Here is a 19,650-nt window from a genome sequence, read left to right as displayed (position 1 = left end):
TTGCAATTGGTTTTAAAAATAAAATCCAACTAAATCAAAATACTGTTTCACACTTTGTTACGTTAAGGAAGGAGGAGTCATAATGGAAGCTTGGTCCTGTGAAATTAGTATTTTTACTTATGTTTCTAAAAAACAGGTATGAGGATTTTTGTATATTAAGTAACAAGACAGTATACCAAGTGGTTATTTTGTAAATACACTTGTTTTCTCACCCAATCCTCTCTGTAAGTGTATAAGGAGGTAATTCTTGATCTGCAAACAAGTGCTGCAGTTTTAGAGAGGTGGCAGGGCTCGCATCACTGAGATGCGAGAGTCAGTGTCCGTGCTCCCAATCCTGTCCTCTTCCGTAGCGCACAGGAAAGGTGGGCCTCTCAGGATGCTAGACACTAGGGGCCCATGAAGTGGAAGGATATTGTATTTGTTTGATTTCTAGTTTGTACATTGCGCCGGCAATGATTAGAAATATTTACATTAGACAGTTACCTAATATATTTGTCTTTTGCTCCAAAAGATACTTACTGGTATCTTAAACAAAAATTAGTGAAACTAGTAACAAAATGTCAGATAAACAAAATTTGGTCCACAAAAAGCTGCTAGACTGCTTGCTTGCCTCATGTGCTAAGCAGTGACTTGCAAAGGGCCTGGATATCATTTCTGGAGGCTCTGGAAACTTGGACATTCAGCTGCTATGTGTGTTTCTGGTCTACCTGAGTGAGTCCTTATCAAAATGTGAAGGCATTGTGAATTGAGTGGTTCCTACAAAGACAGGTGATCAGGGGCATTTGTAGTTTAGCTCAAATAGGAGAGAATCAGTTCACAATTATATTCCTACATTTGTTGTTTGTTCTTTTTTGTTGTTGTTTCTGTGTTATTACTTGGGGGGAAAGAAGTGGGGGTAGTTTTCATTTTCATTTAAAATACATTAGCATTTTTCTAATATATTATTCCTGGTCAGGATTGCTGCATAGGTTAATGTTCTTATGCTAGCATTTGTTTTTGTCACCTTATAACCTTTTGATATTGTGCTATATGTCATTTTCATGTACAATATTTTGAAACAAGGAGTATTTTAGGGCATTTGATTTTAGCATTTATAATAGCCTTTAAAATACATCTTAATAAAAGAAACTATGAAGTTCCTTAATCAAAATGTCTCTTTCTAATTTTGGAAATTAGGGGAGATTTGTTTTAATGATGTTCCAGAAAAGAATTTCATTGGGGAAAAATGACTTTTAATTTTGGTTGTACTGCTTGTATTTCTTAGTTTTTTTTCACATCCGGAATTTGTTTGAAAACCACATTTAGAACATCTAAAATGAATAATTAAGCAGCTTACTATACCATGCATTATTGATTTACCATATTTAGAAGTTACTGTAGCAAGTTCTGTATGCATTGTGAAATTGAAGCAACCTGTTTTCCTCCAGTGGTTTTTTAAAACTCTGCTCAAATTTCAGGAGCAGGAAAGAAACAGCACCTTTTTATCTTCTAATTTAGGATAAGATTGTACAAATAAACTGTGTTGTCTCTCTTCTCCCTATCATTAAATGAACCTCACTTGTCCTTTGCCTTTGTGTTTTTTCTCCTTTGCTTAGAAATAAGACTGTTTGGGAATTTTATTTTATTTTTTAAATTTTATTTATTAACCAGGGTAAATTTTCTGGGTTGTGAGGACAGACATAGTTAGACATTGAGTTCCTTGCCCTTATTTCCCTTTCTCAGTTGAATTTGGAGTTGTTAATCAACCAGAGGCTGTGGAAGTCACGGTCATGGCAGTGATGGTAATAATATTTCTATTATCACTCCTAACAATAGGAGTGCGCCTAGCAAAAATGCTGGGCTAGTCAGTTAGCTGTAATTTATGAGTTTGTTGGGGACTTAGGAAACCAAACTGGTATTTTAGTATTTTTGTTGAACATTCTTCATTTGATGAATCCATTCTTCATAAATAGCTTGAATTCAGAAAGCAAAGTAACCATTAAGCCTAAAAGTGACTTATATAATTTAAAAAGTAAATTCTGAAACTTGGGCATTTAACTATGTGAAAGGAAATAAGTGAATCATTTTCCTATAAAAATAGGAAGAAACCAAAAATATGGAGGTGCCTTCTGTAGTACAGATGCAGATTTGCTTCTGGAGATTTTGTTCTTTGAAAAGCATGAAGGGTGGTGGCAGCAGAGGAGTAGCCAGGCATAACTCTATATTCCATGTTCAGACTCCACTTACGTTCAGAGACAGCTCCTGCTCCAGTTAAAGCTCCAATGTGCTAGGTCCTGAAACGTGCATGCTCGATTAATCAAAAAGTCAGATAAAGCAGGAAACCACACAAAAAATAAGCATATATCCAAATAGTTTTTATTTTAGCTAACAGACGTGGTCATTCTGTGGTAGCATTGGAAAGTTTCTTTTGAATATGGATACAGTGATTAGAACTCAGCACTGCCTTTCTGGGGTAAATCATACACTTTTTCTCATGTTTATTTCAAATTCATCATGTTTATCACGTTTATATTTGGGCTTATTTATTGGTAAGTAGGAATGTAAAGATATTTGTGGAGCAATCTGAACACAGATTTTTAGAATTTTTAAGTAATTATAATCATTTTAGATGACTATGCTAAAAAGTACATCTGGCATAATCCCAAGTGGCTCTTGGGACCACCATACACAGAGTGGAAGGGCACGGGTGTCTGTTACGGATGGTCACAAACTGTCATTAGTCGAGGCACTTTGGGCAGCACCGTGTGTTTTACTGGAGCCTCTCGGTTAAAGGATTATATTGGTTTTGGTAGCTGTTCTGCAGCTCTTAATTTGCTGTAGTCTCCTTTAGTGTTTCTCAGATATGAGTTCTTACTTTTATGAATGAGCTCGTTGCTTGCCTAAAATGTCTTTTAAGAAGTCCTAGATACAGTCCTGTGATAATGAGCACAACTTTATTGCTCACAAGTCAGTGCTCATGGGTGTGTCTTTCATTTTTGTTATAAACAAGCCAAAATGCATGAGAGAATGAGATCCCATAGTATAAGTTTTCAGGAAGGAGCTTAAATGTTAAGAACAGTTATATGTCTTAGTGGTAGTTCATACATGATTTTACAGAGGCAAATTGTCGGTAGAAAGAAGGATCAAGAAACTTGTCACGGATGTCCTTACCTGTTTTCCTGATTTCTTTTCATCAGTATGGGGTGGGAGTTTAAGTTTGGGATCAACCATGCTCACAGATCAAGGATTTCCCTTTCTCATTAAGAATCTGCTCCATTGCCCTAAGAGAAAAACATGCACAGTGAGTAAGGACACCCCCCGGCAGTGTAGGCATATGCACCAGCCTGGTTTCTACCTCTAAACTTGGATAATTCAGAATTTCCGAGGTAGTTTCTTGATTAAATATACAGTGTTCTACATATCCATCTTTAAAATTTAACAAAGCTTCCCCCAGCCTTGTTGGTTTAAAAAATCCCTTTTAACCATATGTGTGTTGTGTATTTGAATCTATCTTTTTAGAAAATTCAAGCTTGTGCTATTAGAAAAATATGTCGTGTTCACAATACTGTTTTTGTATGCTCTGGTGTGAAATACAGATAGACAACAAGTAACAATGGCTATAAAAATGAAATCTTGCACAGAGCCATGCCCTGTCTTCCCAGTCAGTAGGAACAATGCTTTTGGGGTCGAAAACAAACTATCTCACCGGGGAGGTGTGTATGCCGGGGTGGGAGGGTGAACAGTAAGGAGGGGGTGTGATAGTAGCTTGAGAAATGTGTATGGGGGAAGCACTACAAATTTTAGTATAATGCATAATGTTGAAAGAAATTTTATCCCATCATAAAGATTAGCAGGCTGTGTAATTCAATTTAAAATTGGTTGGCATGTCCTGACTATTATAAAGCCTTTCTTTTTTGTTTTATCACCATTCCATTATTTTATGTTGTACACCAGTATAGAATGGAGCTTACAGCCAAACCATACAAAAGTCTCTTTCCATGTTTCCACCCACTGGAGAAATTGTTGGTGAATGTAAGAGATTATCTTAAAATAAGTTTAGAAAATGCTCTGCTCGCTCAATTGAATGCTTCTTGTTTTCTTTCTTTTTCTTTTTTTTTTTTTAACATAAAATGAATTTCTTCTGAGCAAGCAACCATTGAGAGTGAAATTCTTTTAAAAGCATTTGCTGGACGCAGGGCTTGGTTCTCAAATTCCAGCGTTAGCACTTATCTACAGTATCACGGGCATTACTGTGCCATTGAAAACCAAAATGCAGTAGCTTATGTGAATGCCAGACTGACAGACCCACATCTGATGGCAATTACCCATACTGAGGGGTTAATAAACGTTCTTAGAATTACTGTCTTTATTTTCTTTATTACAAGAAAAATGGGCAGTTTCCTAAGCCGTGCCTCCTGCTTCTTGCTGCTAGCCTTGGTGACTTGCTAATTAACTGTTTTGGTTCCAGTGCTTCATGGGCTCCGCTGTTTAATATTCATGTTAGGGAAATGCTAAATCCTTTGGTCAAACTAGCAGAAAAAATTAAATGAAATTCAGCAAACATTTACCCCAGTGCTCTTTTTATGTGCAAGAAGTGAAGAGCTACTAAAATAATAAAAATGAGACTTGGATGCACCAGAATAGTGTTTGAAAAAACGAACACTGTGTTTTTCACATTATTTTATTCCTATGTGGGAGAGATCTTAATTTTTATTCGTGTTCGAGAGGATTTCAGTGTAAGTGTGGCAGAGAGAGTTCATCGTATGAGCAAAAGTAGGTCCCTGAAGCATATCCTGACTCCGTGGGAATGGTGTTAGGATTGATTAGCAATGTCTGCCATGCCATAGGATAGGGGTGCGTCTGCTATTCCTGGTGTAGTGTCATTCATCTTTGGTCACAGTCATGACCTTAATGGCCATAGTAAAAATGTATATCTACTTTATTTTAATTCTTTATGGTCAGTCCAGACATTCAGGTATCTTTATGAGAAATAACTTTAACCTTTGCCTTGGCGGGATTTTTAAGGTCCCTTCATACTGTCCCTTATGTCTGTTGCAGGAGGTTCTCAGCTTGTCTGTGAGGTAAGTTGAGGCTAGTGCATAAATAAGGCTATGAAGAAAACGAGAAAATTTTTTAGGTCCTACAGGATGTAGGAAGCAAATTTATTTTGGCTTGTGATCCTAAATCCATAAGAATTAAAGTTATATAGCCACTGTGATGGACAGGAATTAATAGCTCAGGAGAGGCCAGTCAGTGCAATTCATCCTATTATATTTCTTAAATATTGGGCAGCTCAGCTGAGTTTTCTCTTGTGTCTAGACCCTGTCTCTTAAATGTTGTTGCTGCTCACAGTCTCCCAGGTAGGTGGACAGAAGGTCAGAATCCTGGAACCTAGTTCAAATCTGTTCAATCAGATTCTCTCCTCTGAGTCCTAACAATTGGAACCTTAATGAGCTCTCATAGAACCAGTTTACTGCCACTTTCTTGCTTGTAATTATATTGTCTTCTGAGTTTCAGGATGTATTCTGCCTGTTCTTATTATCCTTAACCAGGCCTTTCTCTTTCACTCTCCCTTCACCATGACCTCTGTGGACTTTACTTACCTCCTCTGTAAAAGGGGTTAATAATTCCTACCTTATGAAGTTGATGTAAAGACTAAGTACATTAATGTGTAAGGGTGTTTTGGGATGTTGACTGATTGAGAGTGAGTGTTATATGTTTTAGTTCTGAGCCTAATAATTGCCATCTGATTTGATTTCATTTACAAAGACTGTGAGTATCCTTGTGAAGAGGCAGCAGATCAGTTCAGGTTCTCTTACTGGGCTTTTGTGATGATGAATAGAAGATATATAGGAAGTTTGTTTGGTAGAAATATAATTAATTGAGCTTGTGGAAGTGTAAACATAACGAGTTAAATCAGTTAGGAGGATTTTGCTACAAGAAACAAAATGGCTTAAGCAACAAGGGATTTATTAGCTCAAATAACATGAAGTCCAAAATAAAGTATTTGCAGGATCTAGTAATTCGAGGTTTCAGTAGTAATATCAGAAACCCAGCTTTTTCCCCTCAAGTATTTCTCTCACCCATTGCCATGTGTCAGCCTTGTGCTAGAGATTGGAGGGTAAAATGCCAAAGTTCCAGGCATAGCATGACTAGATGACAGTGCCTGGTGGAAAAAACAGGCTTTTCCCTATTACGCTTCTTTGTATAGGAGAATGACCATCTCCTAGAAGCCTTTCAACAGACTTCCTCTTATGTCTCACTAGTCAGGCTTGGATGACTTATATTCCTTAGTCACTGCAAGGGAAGTAGACTAACTGATCAATCAACATCCACTAGCCTGGGTCTAAGAACAACCCTGTATTTCTTGAAAACATGGTATCCAAGGGGAAGATGAATGCAAGAACAAAACTGGGGCTATGATAATGTAGAATAGCTGAAGGTAGGATTCAAGTAGGCCATGACAGGGTCTGCTTTGTGAGTCAAGTAATGAAATGTCTTTGCATGACACCTTCAAGAGAGCAGCCTGCTGTTTTCCTAAAAAGGAGTCTATTTGGTATAACTTTCAGTAATTCCTGGGACAGCACCATGTCATGGCGTGCCCACTGACTAAGACAATCTTGGTAACATTTTAAACTTCTTATCACTTTGTCTCCTATTTTTTATCTTGAGTGTTTTTTTGTTAACTTTTCTGTTTTCCTTTTCCTCTATTTTTCTGCTTCTTTCTTTTGTTTCATTTCTTTCCCATGGTATAAAGCAACCACCACGATCCTTCCATTATACAGGAAGAAAGGCTTTGAGTCACCTATGTCTTCACTACTACAAATAAATCGAGGTGGGAAGATATCAGGTTCCTGTTATTTGATTAGATGCCAAAGGTCTGAGAGGAAGAAGCTATCATTTTATGGCTCTCTATTCAGAGTGGCTAACCTTCTTCTCTCTTTTACCTATCTGGAGTTGGCATGGTGAAATTCCTGCAGCTAGCACAGGAGGTACCCTTTTGTAATCCAAGTTAATTTAGTTGTCACCATCAGTCGGTCATCAGGAGATGGAAAGTCACTTGGCTGGAACCTGAACCCACCAATACAGAGTAGTCAGAATCCTCTGCCAAGATCTGCTAAAGGAGAGACATGCACAAAGGGTAAGGCCTACCTCTCCCCACAAAAAAATAACTTGGCTCCACTGTAGCAGTTTTCAGTCCATTCCCTTTAAAGATGAACTAGGCAGAACTGTGAGTTGACTAGGGTTACTGTCTCTCTCTGGACTAGACCCGTATAATCAGAATCTCCCAAACTGGAGACTGAAATCCGATGTTTTTTAAAAATTCCTTACATAATTCAGAAGAGCAAAAGGTTAGGGAACAAGTAACCTAGAGTGACAGAGTGCTATGAATCTTGGGCCTTATAATAATTAAAGGGTTTGCACAATTCAACTTCTAGAGCAATAATTTTCCAACTATGTTCCACGGACCTCAATGGGTTAGGACTCAAGTGCCATAGTCCAGAACCCTGCCTTTTACCCTTGCCCTCAACCAATCTTCAACAATCTTTCAATGTTTTTTCTTTCATTCGAACTTCTTCATAATTTTTATTTTGAGCAAAGTTATTCCTGGATCCTCTCCTTTGCTCCATCATGCAAACAAAAATGATCTGTGCCTGGGCCAAGATATAAGTTTGTACAACTTCTTGTATTTCCCATGCCATCTTTAGAGAGCTGAGAGCACAATCTCATCAAGACCCTTGAAAGTCTGAGCTTTCATGAACAAGATATAGAAAGTCAGGGATAATCAAGTAGAATGACCATGGAAGGGGACTCTGGAACTAAGGAGCAGAGCCCTAGTTGTGATGGTATCTTCTTCCTGAGAAGACATCTCTTCAGTTAAGTCATTGTGTTATGAGAAACCTCAAAGGAAGAGCCGAAGAAAGTAATTGTGCATGTTAGCTTTGTAGAAATCTCTCAAGCCACTTGTAGACAACAACATCTGACTTTCTGGGCATGCACGTGTACAGCCTTTCCTTGTGTATTTTACTTCTGCATAGTTGCTTCAGTATTAGACCTTTCGTTTGCTTTTCTTACTAAGGACAAAGTTGAATAATCATATATCTGAGAAAGGATTTTGAATATAAGGGTAGTAATTTTTTTAATCCAGCCAATCAATCATAGATGATTGCTTTCTCTGACTATTCTCATGAAAACTGAAATTTTAAAGGAACCAAGTGCTTGACACTGTTCTGAACATCTCTGATAAGTGTGTGTGAGTATGGTTCCTGCCTTCTTATATTATGTTACACATGATTGGGAAACTTTGTTTCTTACATGTCTTTACTGATTATTGATGAACATTTGGGTAGACAGAAAGTATTGACTGATTCCCCTCAATGATCCCTTACTTGATTGGCGTATCTCAGTTTCCTCTGGGTACTCTCTTTCATAGAACCTGCTAATTTCCTTCCCAGCAATTTATCTTAATCTGTTATGTTAGTAGATATTTGCTTCTTTATTTTCTATTGATCTCATCTGAGTATGAGCCCCATAAGGACTGATATCTTTTGCTTTTATTCTCAGCCATCACCATGCATACTGCCTGTCAAATCGTAGGACCCCCAAGGAGTATGTGTTGAATGTTGTAGGAATATTGTGATCCTTCCATGCACATTCTTGGACTCTATTTCATTATTAAATCTTGTCCTGAGTTTTGAGAGGGTCAGAAATCTAATGGGATTTAATGTGATGTAGTGGTATTTCTTTCACAAAAACCTGCTAGATTATAAAATTAGGTTGATAGTTGACTTGCAAAATCTTTTTTTTAATTTTTATTTTATTCATATGTGCATACAATGATTGGGTCATTTCTCCCCCTTCACACCTCCCCAACCCCTCCTCCCACTCCCTCCCTTACCCCCCCACTTACCCCTTGCTACCCGGCAGAAACTATTTTGCCCTTATCTCTAATTTTGTTGAAGAGAGAGTATCAGCAATAATAGGAAGGACAAAGGGTTTTTGCTAGTTGAGATAAGGATAGCTATACAGGGATTTGACTCGCATTGATTTCCTGTACATGTTTGTTACCTTCTAAGTTAATTCTTCTTGAACTAACCTTTTCTCTAGTTCCTGGTACCCTTCTCCTATTGGCCTCAGTTGCTTTAAAGTATCTGCATTAGTTTCTCTGCTTTGAGAGCAACAAATGCTATCTAGTTTCTTTTTTTGTTTTACCTATCCTCATATCTCCCTTGTGTGCTCTCGCTTTTATCATGTGCTCAAAGTCCAATCCCCTTGTTGTGTTTGCCCTTGATCTAATGTCCGCATATGAGGGAGAACATACGATTTTTGGTCTTTTGGGCCAGGCTAACCTCACTCAGAATGATGTTCTCCAATTCCATCCATTTATCAGCGAATGATAACATTTCATTCTTCTTCATGGCAGCATAAAATTCCATTGTGTATAGATACCACATTTTCTTAATGCATTCGTCAGTAGTGGGGCATCTTGGCTGTTTCCATAACTTGGCTATTGTGAATAGTGCCGCAATAAACATGGGTGTGTAGGTGCCTCTGGAGTAACCTGTGTCACAGTCTTTTGGGTATATCCCAAGAGTGGTATTGCTGGATCATATGGTAGATCAATGTTTGGCTTTTTAAGTAGCCTCCAAATTTTTTTCCAGAGTGGTTGTACTAGTTTGCATTCCCACCTGCAGTGTAAGAGGGTTCTTTTTTCCCCACATCCTTGCCAACACCTGTTGTTAGTGGTGTTGCTAGTGATGGCTATTCTAACAGGGGTAAGGTGTGGTTTTAATTTGCTTTTTCTTTATTGCTAGAGATGGTGAGCATTTTTTCATGTGCGTTTTCTCAAAAGCATTTCTTCTTTTGAGAAAGTTCTGTTTAGTTCACTTGCCCATTTCTTTATTGGTTCATTAGTTTTGGGAGAATTTAGTTTTTTAAGTTCCCAATATATTCCAGTTATCAGTCCTTTGTCTGATGTGTAGCTGGCAAATATTTTCTCCCACTCTGTGGGTGGTTTTTTCAGTTTAGAGACCATTTCTTTTGTTGAGCAGAAGCTTTTTAGTTTTATGAAGTCCCATTTATCTATGCTATCTCTTAGTTGCTGTGCTGCTGGGGTTCCATTGAGAAAGTTCTTGCCTATACCTACTAACTCCAGAGTATTTCCTACTCTTTCCTGTACCAACTTTAGAGTTTGGGGTCTGATATTAAGATCCTTGATCTGTTTTGAGTTAATCTTGGTATAGGGTGATATACATGGATCTAGTTTCAGTTTTTTGCAGACTGCTAACCAGTTTTCCCAGCAGTTTTTGTTGAAGAGGCTGTCATTTCTCCATCGTATATTTTTAGCGCCTTTGTCAAGGACAAGTTGGTTATACTTTTGTGGCTTCATATCTGGGTGCTCTATTCTGTTCCACTGGTCTTCATGTCTGTTTTTGTGCCAGTACCATGCTGTTTTTATTGTTATTGCTTTGTAGTGTAGTTTGAAGTCGGGTATCGTGATACCTCCAGTGTTGTTCTTTTGACTGGGTATTATCTTGGCTATTCATGGCCTCTTGTGTTTCCATATAAATTTAATTGTAGACTTTCAATCTCTTTAGTGAATGTCATTGGAATTTTGATGGGAATTGCATTAAACATGTAGATTACTTTTGGGAGTATGGACATTTTTATTATGTTGATTCTACCAATCCATGAGCATGGGAGATCTCTCCACTTTCTATAGTCTTCCTCAATCTCTTTCTTCAGAAGTTTATAGTTTTCCTTGTAGAGATTGTTCACATACTTTGTTAGGTTTACACCTAGGTATTTGATTTTTTTTTTAGTATATTGTAAATAGAATTGTTTTCATGTATTCTTTCTCAGTTTGTTCATTATTAGTGTATAGAAATGCTAATGATTTTCTATGTTGATTTTATATCCTGCTACCTTGCTATAGCTGTTGATGGTGTCTAGGAGCTTTTGAGTAGAGTTTTTTGGGTCTTTAAGGTATAGGATTATGTTGTCTGCAAATAGGGATATTTTGACAGTTGCTTTACCTATTTGTATTCCTTTTATTCCTTCTTCTTTGCAAAATCCTTAAAATGAGCTATATGGAAATATAAGGGAAAAAGAGAGTTAAATACCAAAGTGAGTAAATTTGCAAGTATAGACTTGAAAGCAAAATTTAAAAGTAAGGACAGTTTAAACCAGAGAATGGAAGTCTGTCCAGATCTTGTAGTAAGGAATCAGTTTTACTGGGTTTAAGTGAAGTGTTTGAAATTCTCACTTACTTCTGCAGAATTACGTTAAACTCTGCAAAACTCTTTCTACCAGTGCATTTAATCTTTTGTTTCCACTTAAAACATAGCAAAGGAATTCAATTTAAAAACTAACAAAAGTATCCTGTTTTCTAAGAAACTTGACCTCCATTTTCAATATTTAAGAGTCAATGATCTTGGCTTAGCTCATACCTTAAGGAAGATAATCCCAATAAAAATGAAAGCTGGTATTTCAGAACCATGCCAAAATCAAATACTGTGGTTAAGGTGACCCTACATATTATGACATGCCAACCTAGAATTTTTTTCTCTAAACCCTGAAAAACCACTTTGGTATTTGAAATGAAGCAAGGTTGCCACATTGGTTGAGGTTAATGTATTTAGTTGCTGACAGAAAAAAAGATAAGTAAAATCTGTAATATTGATATCATGGAAAATCGTTACCATTATATCTAAATAATATCAGAGACCGAAGAAAAACTTGGAAGAACAGTGGCTGGATCTAGGGACGTCATTTCTGTCACCTTCAGTTACTCTCTGATTTAAAATCATATTCAAGATGACTGACCAGATGCCTTCCACAAGTCAAATGAAAGAATATGTCTTTAAATCATAATAGTTGAGGTTAAAAAAGAGTAGGAGAATGTGTTGGTCAGATATTCATTGCTGTAACAAATATTTGAGAGAAACAGTTTGAAAGGAGGGAAGATTTATTTTGGTTGATGGTTTCAGTCCATGGTCTGCTGGCTCCATTACTTGGGGCCTGAGGTGAGGCAGAAAATCATGGCAGGAGGAGCATGCAGGGGGAAGATTTTGCTCACCTCATGGCAGTCAGAAAGCAGACAGCAAGATAGGAACGGATGGGGACAAGGTGTATCTTACCAGAGCACATCCCTAGAGACCCACCTCCCCCAACTAGGCCCCATCTCCTAATAATGCCATCGTATTGCAAATCCATTGATTAGAACAGAGCCCTCAGAATCCAATCACTTCCCCAAAGCCCATTAACTGGCAAACAAGTCCCCAATACATGAGCCTTTGGAGGACATCTCAGATTCACACCATAACAGAGAGAGTATCTAAGAACGAAAATTGATCAGTGCTCAGGGTCTGTGAGATAAGAAGAAATGAGTGACTATACGCCTTGGATGTTATTGGATGACACTTGTAAGTGGTGGTGGATTGATTTCAGGAATCAGCATTCGTGATCATAGGACTCCAGAAAGGCCTCTCAGTTTCTCTGGATTAAAATTTTCTTATTTGTAAAGCAAGTTATGTAAATTATCTCTGACTCAAAAATTGACTGATCATTGGGTCATACAGTAGAAGAGGAGATTGGTCTGCAATATCAGTGGTTGCATGTAGCAATTAAGTCACTGGGTGACTTTAGAGGAGTCATGTAGCCTTCTAGATCTCAGTTTCCATTCCTCAGACGACTGATCTCTGAGGACACTGGAAGTTTAAATTTTTAATAAGCCTAGAATTAGAGTAGAGGAGGTCAGGAATACCCCATTGCCCCTTGATTTTTCTGTTGGAAGGAAAAGGAAAGAGCTGTCCCTGAACGTAAGTTAGCATGGATTCTTTCATGTGACCCCGTGACTCAGGGGCCTGAGAAGATGCACATTTTTGTTATGTGTGCCTGGGCAGTAGGCTCATTTATAAAGAGTGGACTCTCCTAAGCCAGCTGTCAAAACAGTAGTGATTTGCCTGAGAGGCCTAAGGGTGAAAGCTTTCAGATGAAGGGATACAATGAGGAAGAAATACAGGCACCTTCCTCATAATAATGAACCATTCCATTAACTCCATCTATTGATTCCAAATCCTGGGAAGAAAGGCTGGAAAAATCTTTGTGTGAGTAATGTTAAACATGCAGCAATAATTCCCTTCTCTTTTGAAATGGCATCACATTACTTGTATGATGTGTGTATTTCATTCGTTCCTTTTACAACGAGTCCTTATTATGTTTAGGTTAATCTCTTTGCCCTTTTGTGTCTTCTCTAACAAACCCTCTTTGCTTTATAAAAGGCTTTTAAAGTTGGACTTCACTGGGCATGGTAGTGCATGTCTGTAATCTCAGCACTCCAGGGGCTAAGGCAGGAGGATTGCAAGTTCAAAGTTAGTCAAGGTGAGACACTGTCTCAAAAAGAAACAAAACAAAATAACTCCGCCCCCCCCAAAAAAAATCAGGCTTAGTTTCTCAGTAGCAAATGAGTGGTATACCTCAGGGTATATTTATAACCAAGAAGAAAATAAAAATAGGTATAAATAAAAATAAGTGTAATTCAAGGCCATGTTGAATCCAAAGTTGAGGTACAAACTACTCATATGCATATGATTCTCAAGGAGAATAGAGTTATTTCTTCATTCATTCATTTGATCGATAATAAAATCTGCTGGAAATACAAGATGAATAAAATGTAGTCTGAACCCTCCCAAGGTCCTTAGTCAGGTGGAAAGAGACTTCTGCAGATAAATTCTCCTTCTGTGAATTGCATGTACTTATCAAACCCAGAGCCCAAGGTGTGAGTAGAGGAGTGTCTGGTTGGGGCTACATCACATCACACCACACCACACCAGGGAGTTTGGCTTTCTGTCTGTGGGCAACACTAGAGAACCTAGAAGGACATTAAAGTGGGTGAGTGTTAAGTGCATGAGTATGTATGATCGGGCTTGCATTTGTATGGATGACCCCAGCTTTAATGAGGAATCACTAACGAAAGCAAAGACCTCTAGAGAGGTGTGTCAGTTTGCTGAGGCTGACATAACACAATACTAAGCTGGGTGGCTTATACAACAGACATTTATTTTCTCACAGTTCTGGAGGCTAGAAGTCCAAGGTCATGGCCTCAAGTTTCTCCTGGGGCCTTTCTCCTCGGCTTGCAGATGGCTGTCTTCTTGCTGCGTCCTCACATGGCCTTTCCTGAGTGCATTTGAGTCCCTAGTGTTTGTAAGTCCGTATTTCTTCTTGTGAGGACACCAGTCATACTGGGTTGGGGTCCACTTTAACAGCCTCACTTCAATTTAATCACCTCTTTAGAGGCCATGTCCCCAAACATAGTCACATTATGAGGTACCGAGGGTGAGGACTTTTTTATATAAATTTGAGAGAGAAACAATTCAGCCATAACAGAAGTCATCCAAAAGACTCAGGAAAGCCATGCTTTGCCAGAAGGTATTGATATGTAAGATAAGGGACAGAAGGTGACATGTATTGTAACAATTTAAGGCAAAGGCAAGATATGCTCACCTGACTTCCAATGTCCGATAAAAGAACAAATGTCCCTCCCAGAACAATGGCATGTTTGTTTTCTTCTTTTGTTCATTTTATTCTGTCTCTGGGACAGTGTTCAGCAGACGGATTGTGTTCCCCACCTGTGATTACATAGATACCTTAAAATATGTAACTGAATTACTTAAAGGAGAGTTTTAAAGAACACCTTATACATTATGCGTGCTACCTGTGAGAAAACACGGATTTAGGAAGACACAATATAAATATATCACTTGAGGTGTAGATAACATGTGGGCAGTAAGCTCTCTAGAAAGTGGAAGACTGTGTAGAAAGGACGACAGACTTTCCACTCTCCTCCCAAGGGCCATGATAAACTTTGCAGAAATCTTTGCCTCCTAAGGAGTCATAGCACATCCTTTGTGCTGCATCTTCACAGAAGGGAGGTGTGGCATTAGGCCACCAAGTTATTTCCAAGGACACTTACTGCTGATCTTCCAATGGAACCAAACCTTAACTGAAGGAAACTGTATGACTTCACTACCCCTCCCCTCTGGGAAGTCTTCTTAGTTGTTCTGATTAAATGGAGTTCTTACTAATAGAAATTGTTGCTGGTACAGGGGTGTGGAAAAGCAAAAATGGAAGATGAAATAAATGTGGTCTCCATTCTCTCTATCTTATCACTGTCACTATTGATCAAAATAACCTTTCCTGAGAGATTTCTTTTAAATTTTAGTCTTGAAATGCTTCATTAAAATTTTGAGTTATAAAATGAGGAAAGTCAATTTTATTGGATCCTAAATTTTACTCTATGCAGCTGCCTGTCCAGAGTACAAATTATTAAAATTGACATAGGACGTATGAGCAAGGTAATATCCCCTTTCGTAGGCACTTCTCTAAATTTCAAGGTAGTCTGAAGAGTGGATTAGATTATACAGGGAACAGGGACTCTGAAAAGAAAATAGAATTGTGTATGGATGCCTTCAGAAATATTATTTGATGGCAATAAAATATTCCCTGAAATTCCCTTCAGAGGGGAGAAAATGGAGTTTGTTTGCAGTAATTGCATTTTCTAGCATTTCCTCTCACACTTTCCAATATAAGCCAATTGGAACCTGTGATTTGGTTTTGCTTATTGGCAAAAGTACCATGTAAATTGATCTGTGATGCATTTAAAGGAGATGCTTTGAAAGTTTGGAAATTGAGATAGCTTTTTCTTATTAGATTTCAAGAGTATTAGGGTTCATTTCTATATTTTAGTCTAATGTAATATTAGCCAAATATGTTCTTTTTCAATTTAGTTTTAATCAAGTTCTGGAAGACCATTTTCATCCAGCCCCAGCGGTGCTGTTCAGATGGAGATTTTATTTCTACTGTCAACCCTCCATTCTGGCTCTGTGGCCCAGCCCCTCAGAGTTGCTACACACTGAAATCTTGCATTCATCTGCCCAAATGTGATTTCAGCACACAAAAATAATAGTAGTTATTACAAAAGGATTTTTATTCCTATTTGCAAGGTTAAAGAGGGAGGAATCTAAAAAGCCTCTACAATTGCAATTTCTTTTAAAAGATGTGGCCTTTATGCCTTGTGTTATTTTTACTTAATTTGAGCTTCACCATACTTAGTAGTGTAAAATGCAAACACATAGGATTTGCATTTGTTCCTCTAATTATTCAGTAGAATAATTCCCACTTATTTTATAATTATTGCTAGAAGGAACACCTTTTTCTCAGTCGGTTTCTAAAGGCTTTGTAGAGAAAAAATTCCCAACATACTATCCTTCAGCTCATCATAGACTTTGTTAGCTGATAGTTCTAGTTTATTACAGATATTTACTGAATACTCTCTTAAAGTGGTAAGGAAGGAAATAGGAGACAGGCTTCTTAATCTGAAAGAAGTCACAATTTAAAAATGAAATGAAATTAATCATAATCATCATCATTTGTGGGTCAATCATTGCATTCGGTCCTTTCCAGTCGACTATTATCACATCCACTTTATTAGGTCAGTTATGTAATTATTCTCCTTTTATTCTGAGGGATAATATCAAATTTAAATAATATGTTTTCAATTTGAGTGTCACAGGAAAAAAGAGGCAGAAGTAGGAACCTGATCGATCCCTAGTCTGTGTGACTCCGAAGCCCATGCTCTTTCCTTTATTCATACAGCCCTATGAGCTAGAGTGACACACACGTGCACACATTGGATTAGATGAGACTTGACAGTGTTTACCCAATTTTCTTGGGGCTGTCCAGTGAAACCCTGATTTGGACCTAGTTTTCTGAAGTTGGAGGAGGGAGATGGAAGGGTTTTTAGATGGTTCATTTGGATCAAATTTGTTGTATGTGGTATATCTCTTCTCAAGTCAGCTCCCTCTTTAGTAAGGGAAATGTTGGATAAAACAAAGGAGGAGACTTGTCCAGCCAGATAGTAGTATAGAAGTAAACTTGGTGTTGGGCTTCCATGCAGAGTTACTGCAGAGCTCTATGTGTAGAGCACATCCTGTTGGCCTGGGTGTCAACTTAGAGATTCTCAATCAGTAAACAAAGAAGATATTGTTATTCCCCTTACTACCTTGTGGTCATCTTTACGTACATATGAGTGTGAGTAATTTGTGTGCATACATGTAAGTCATAATAAGTTACATTGGAATAAGGTTATGGTTGAGACAGGAATGCATACAAAACAAGAAGTTGCTGGGCTACAATCACATCTCTGAGCTGTTTTCTGGTCCCTAAAAATGGTGGGTACTACTGGTTACTCCCTCATACTTTGTACATCTCAGTTATGTTACTTACCATCAGTGTAATATGGTGGTGACTATTTGGGTCCAGCAAGAGTCTGCCTCCTGGCAGGAAGGGGAATGGACTCTTGTTTCCTTTGTGTGGATTATGATTTATACCATCTCTGGTGTGTTGGGATTCTTTTTATGGAAGAGGTTGAAGAGGATGAGAGAACATTTTAGGTGTGGCTTCTTACACTTTAATTCCTGCAGTGTACCATTGGGCTGTCACGCCACATCGCTTGCATTCTCCTGGGTTTCTGGCTTAGCGCTGACATTATTGTAATATAGTTTTCTGTGTTTAATATTTCTTAGACTTGGTTTCCCATTGCAAGCATGGAAGAAACCCTAATGCATGAGTTTCAGAGGAGAAGGTAGCAGTCTGAACCTGCTGTGTGGCTCCATCAGCAAGTGTGAGTATTAACGTGAGAGCTGTCAGGACTTGTGAAAATTAATGGAGCCTGACGGGGGACAGACTGAGGTCAGAGACGGAGCTTGCCCCGACTGAATGTTTCTGGTGGTTTTACAGCTGAGGCAAGTGAGTGCAAATGTGGAGCCAAGAAGGAGTTCTGGAGGTCTCTTCATTCGTTTAACAAGTAGGCAGTGGGCACCAACTAAGTGCCAAGCATTTTTCTAGGTGTTAGGGTACCGCAGTGAAAGGTGGTCTCTGCCTCCTCATAGATGACAGAGCCCCTCCCCTTGCCTAGGTTGAACCCAGCCCTTCTGTGCTATCAGTCTCCAGTAATCAGTAAGCAAGGAATTGAGATGAAATGTCTCCTTAGCCCATCTCTGAGTCTCATAGTTCTTTTATTCTCTTGGCCACTGGTTTTATTGTTTTCCCTTTCATTCTCCTGCAGAATTTTCTGTTTGGTCAATTTTAGGCCCAGGAAATTCTTATTCCTCAGTGGAGTAAAGTCTTCAAGAGTTTGAACATTTCCTGTTCCTTGGAGTTACAATATTAAAAATATAATCATAATTTCAAACAGGAAAAATTCTTTTCCTTTATCGTGAGGGTACCCCATGGTCCTTTTATACTACTGACCAGTATTTTAAAACAGGCCCCTGACACTGGCTCATGCATGCTGAAGGCTTTGGAAATGTGTTCGAATTACCATGCATGTCTTTTGTTTAGAAATAGTCCCCTGATAATAGGACTGTATAGCTTTTGGATTCTTATCCTAGAAAGTGAAGTTATTTCCTAGTATACTCCCAGGAAAGATGAGCCTAAAGGCTTTGTTTATGGATCTGATTTTCCTGGGCACCTGGGAGCCATGGAGTTCTCTTTCTGTCCTGACTGTCATCTCTCTATTGTTTTTCTTCCTGCTATAGATTAAGCTTTGCTTACTCAGAGTCTTATATCACAGATAATTTTGGTTTCCTTATATATTTTCAGAAGCTATAATTTAAGAGAATCGAGGGGAGGGAGCCAAGGTATTAGAGATCATGTAGTTTGTCAGCTTTATAAAGCCAGGTTTTCTTTTATTAATGAAATTTGATGAGCCATGTTGGCTTTTGGATCCTCCTTCACAAAGAACTACTGCTCTATGCTAGGGTTTTTCCTTGGCTTTAGCAGAAGAAAATAGATTACAACCATTTAGCCTTATCAGTTCCTTGAATTCAAACAAACAAACAAACAAACAGGGTATGGGAAAAGTGGTATTTGTCATTAGCCACAAATTGATAAGCCATTTTGGTTGTCTTATTTCCCATAATTCCCATTCAGGAGGAATGAAGAGACCAGGTGAAAGCAGATGGAAGGTAGATTCCTAAGAAAAGCGAATATGCTGAGATTTGCCGTGGATTTTGGATTGACTTGAACTTGAATTTTGTAGAAAAATATATTCTCTAATGATTTATAACAGAAAAATAGGTTGCAGTTATATGATACTTAATTTTGAGACATTATTTTTTATTGGCAAGCTAGCCAGGAAATCTTGTGTGGCCAAAGCTGAGCTTATATACGTTCATTCTACAATAATGTATATGCACCCTGCCTCTCATTGCTGTCTATTATTTTCCACTTGGTTCAATTCACCGTTTTGTTTTTCTTTTAATCTCCCTAGGATCTTGAGGTGACCGGGGTTATTATCTCAGACATCCATTCTCCTAATTTGAGTTTCATTCTAGTTTTTAAATTCTGGAGCCTCACATAAAGTTGGCCTTCCTTGAGAAGACTCCTGAATTATCCTGGGAGGTAGTAGGCAAGAAAGTATACCAGTAGTTGCAGTAGCATTTGGGCAATGCCTAAATTGAACCATGATGTGTGTTGTCATAGCATGAGGCTGGCATCTCCTCCTCATGTCCAGTGGAGGAAAAGCCCGTGATGTAGATAGAGAAACGTCTAGAATGGGGGGGAGGGGGACTCTGTTTCATGGTATAAACAAAAAGGGACATAGCACCT

The 19,650-nt window shown here is 38.2% G+C and overlaps 1 protein-coding gene across 6 annotated transcripts in view; it reads left to right on the top strand.

Moving 5' to 3' along the window:
• The window catches only part of Mpped2 (metallophosphoesterase domain containing 2), a 173,803-nt gene that overhangs the window by 61,933 nt on the left and 92,220 nt on the right, over positions 1-19,650 (top strand). Inside the window, exon 2 of one of the 6 annotated variants that reach the window (XM_074043373.1) lies at positions 17,565-17,662. The exons of the other annotated variants lie outside the window; for them this stretch is intronic. The gene's annotated coding sequence lies outside the window, so the exon portion shown is untranslated. The remainder of the gene's footprint in view (positions 1-17,564; positions 17,663-19,650) is intronic. 6 annotated transcript variants of the gene reach the window in all.

Source organism: Castor canadensis, chromosome 1 (assembly GCF_047511655.1).
Source record: "Castor canadensis chromosome 1, mCasCan1.hap1v2, whole genome shotgun sequence".
Lineage (NCBI taxonomy): Eukaryota > Metazoa > Chordata > Mammalia > Rodentia > Castoridae > Castor > Castor canadensis.
The sequence above is the reverse complement of the archived record's forward strand: the minus strand, read 5'-3'. Positions and strand labels throughout refer to the sequence as shown.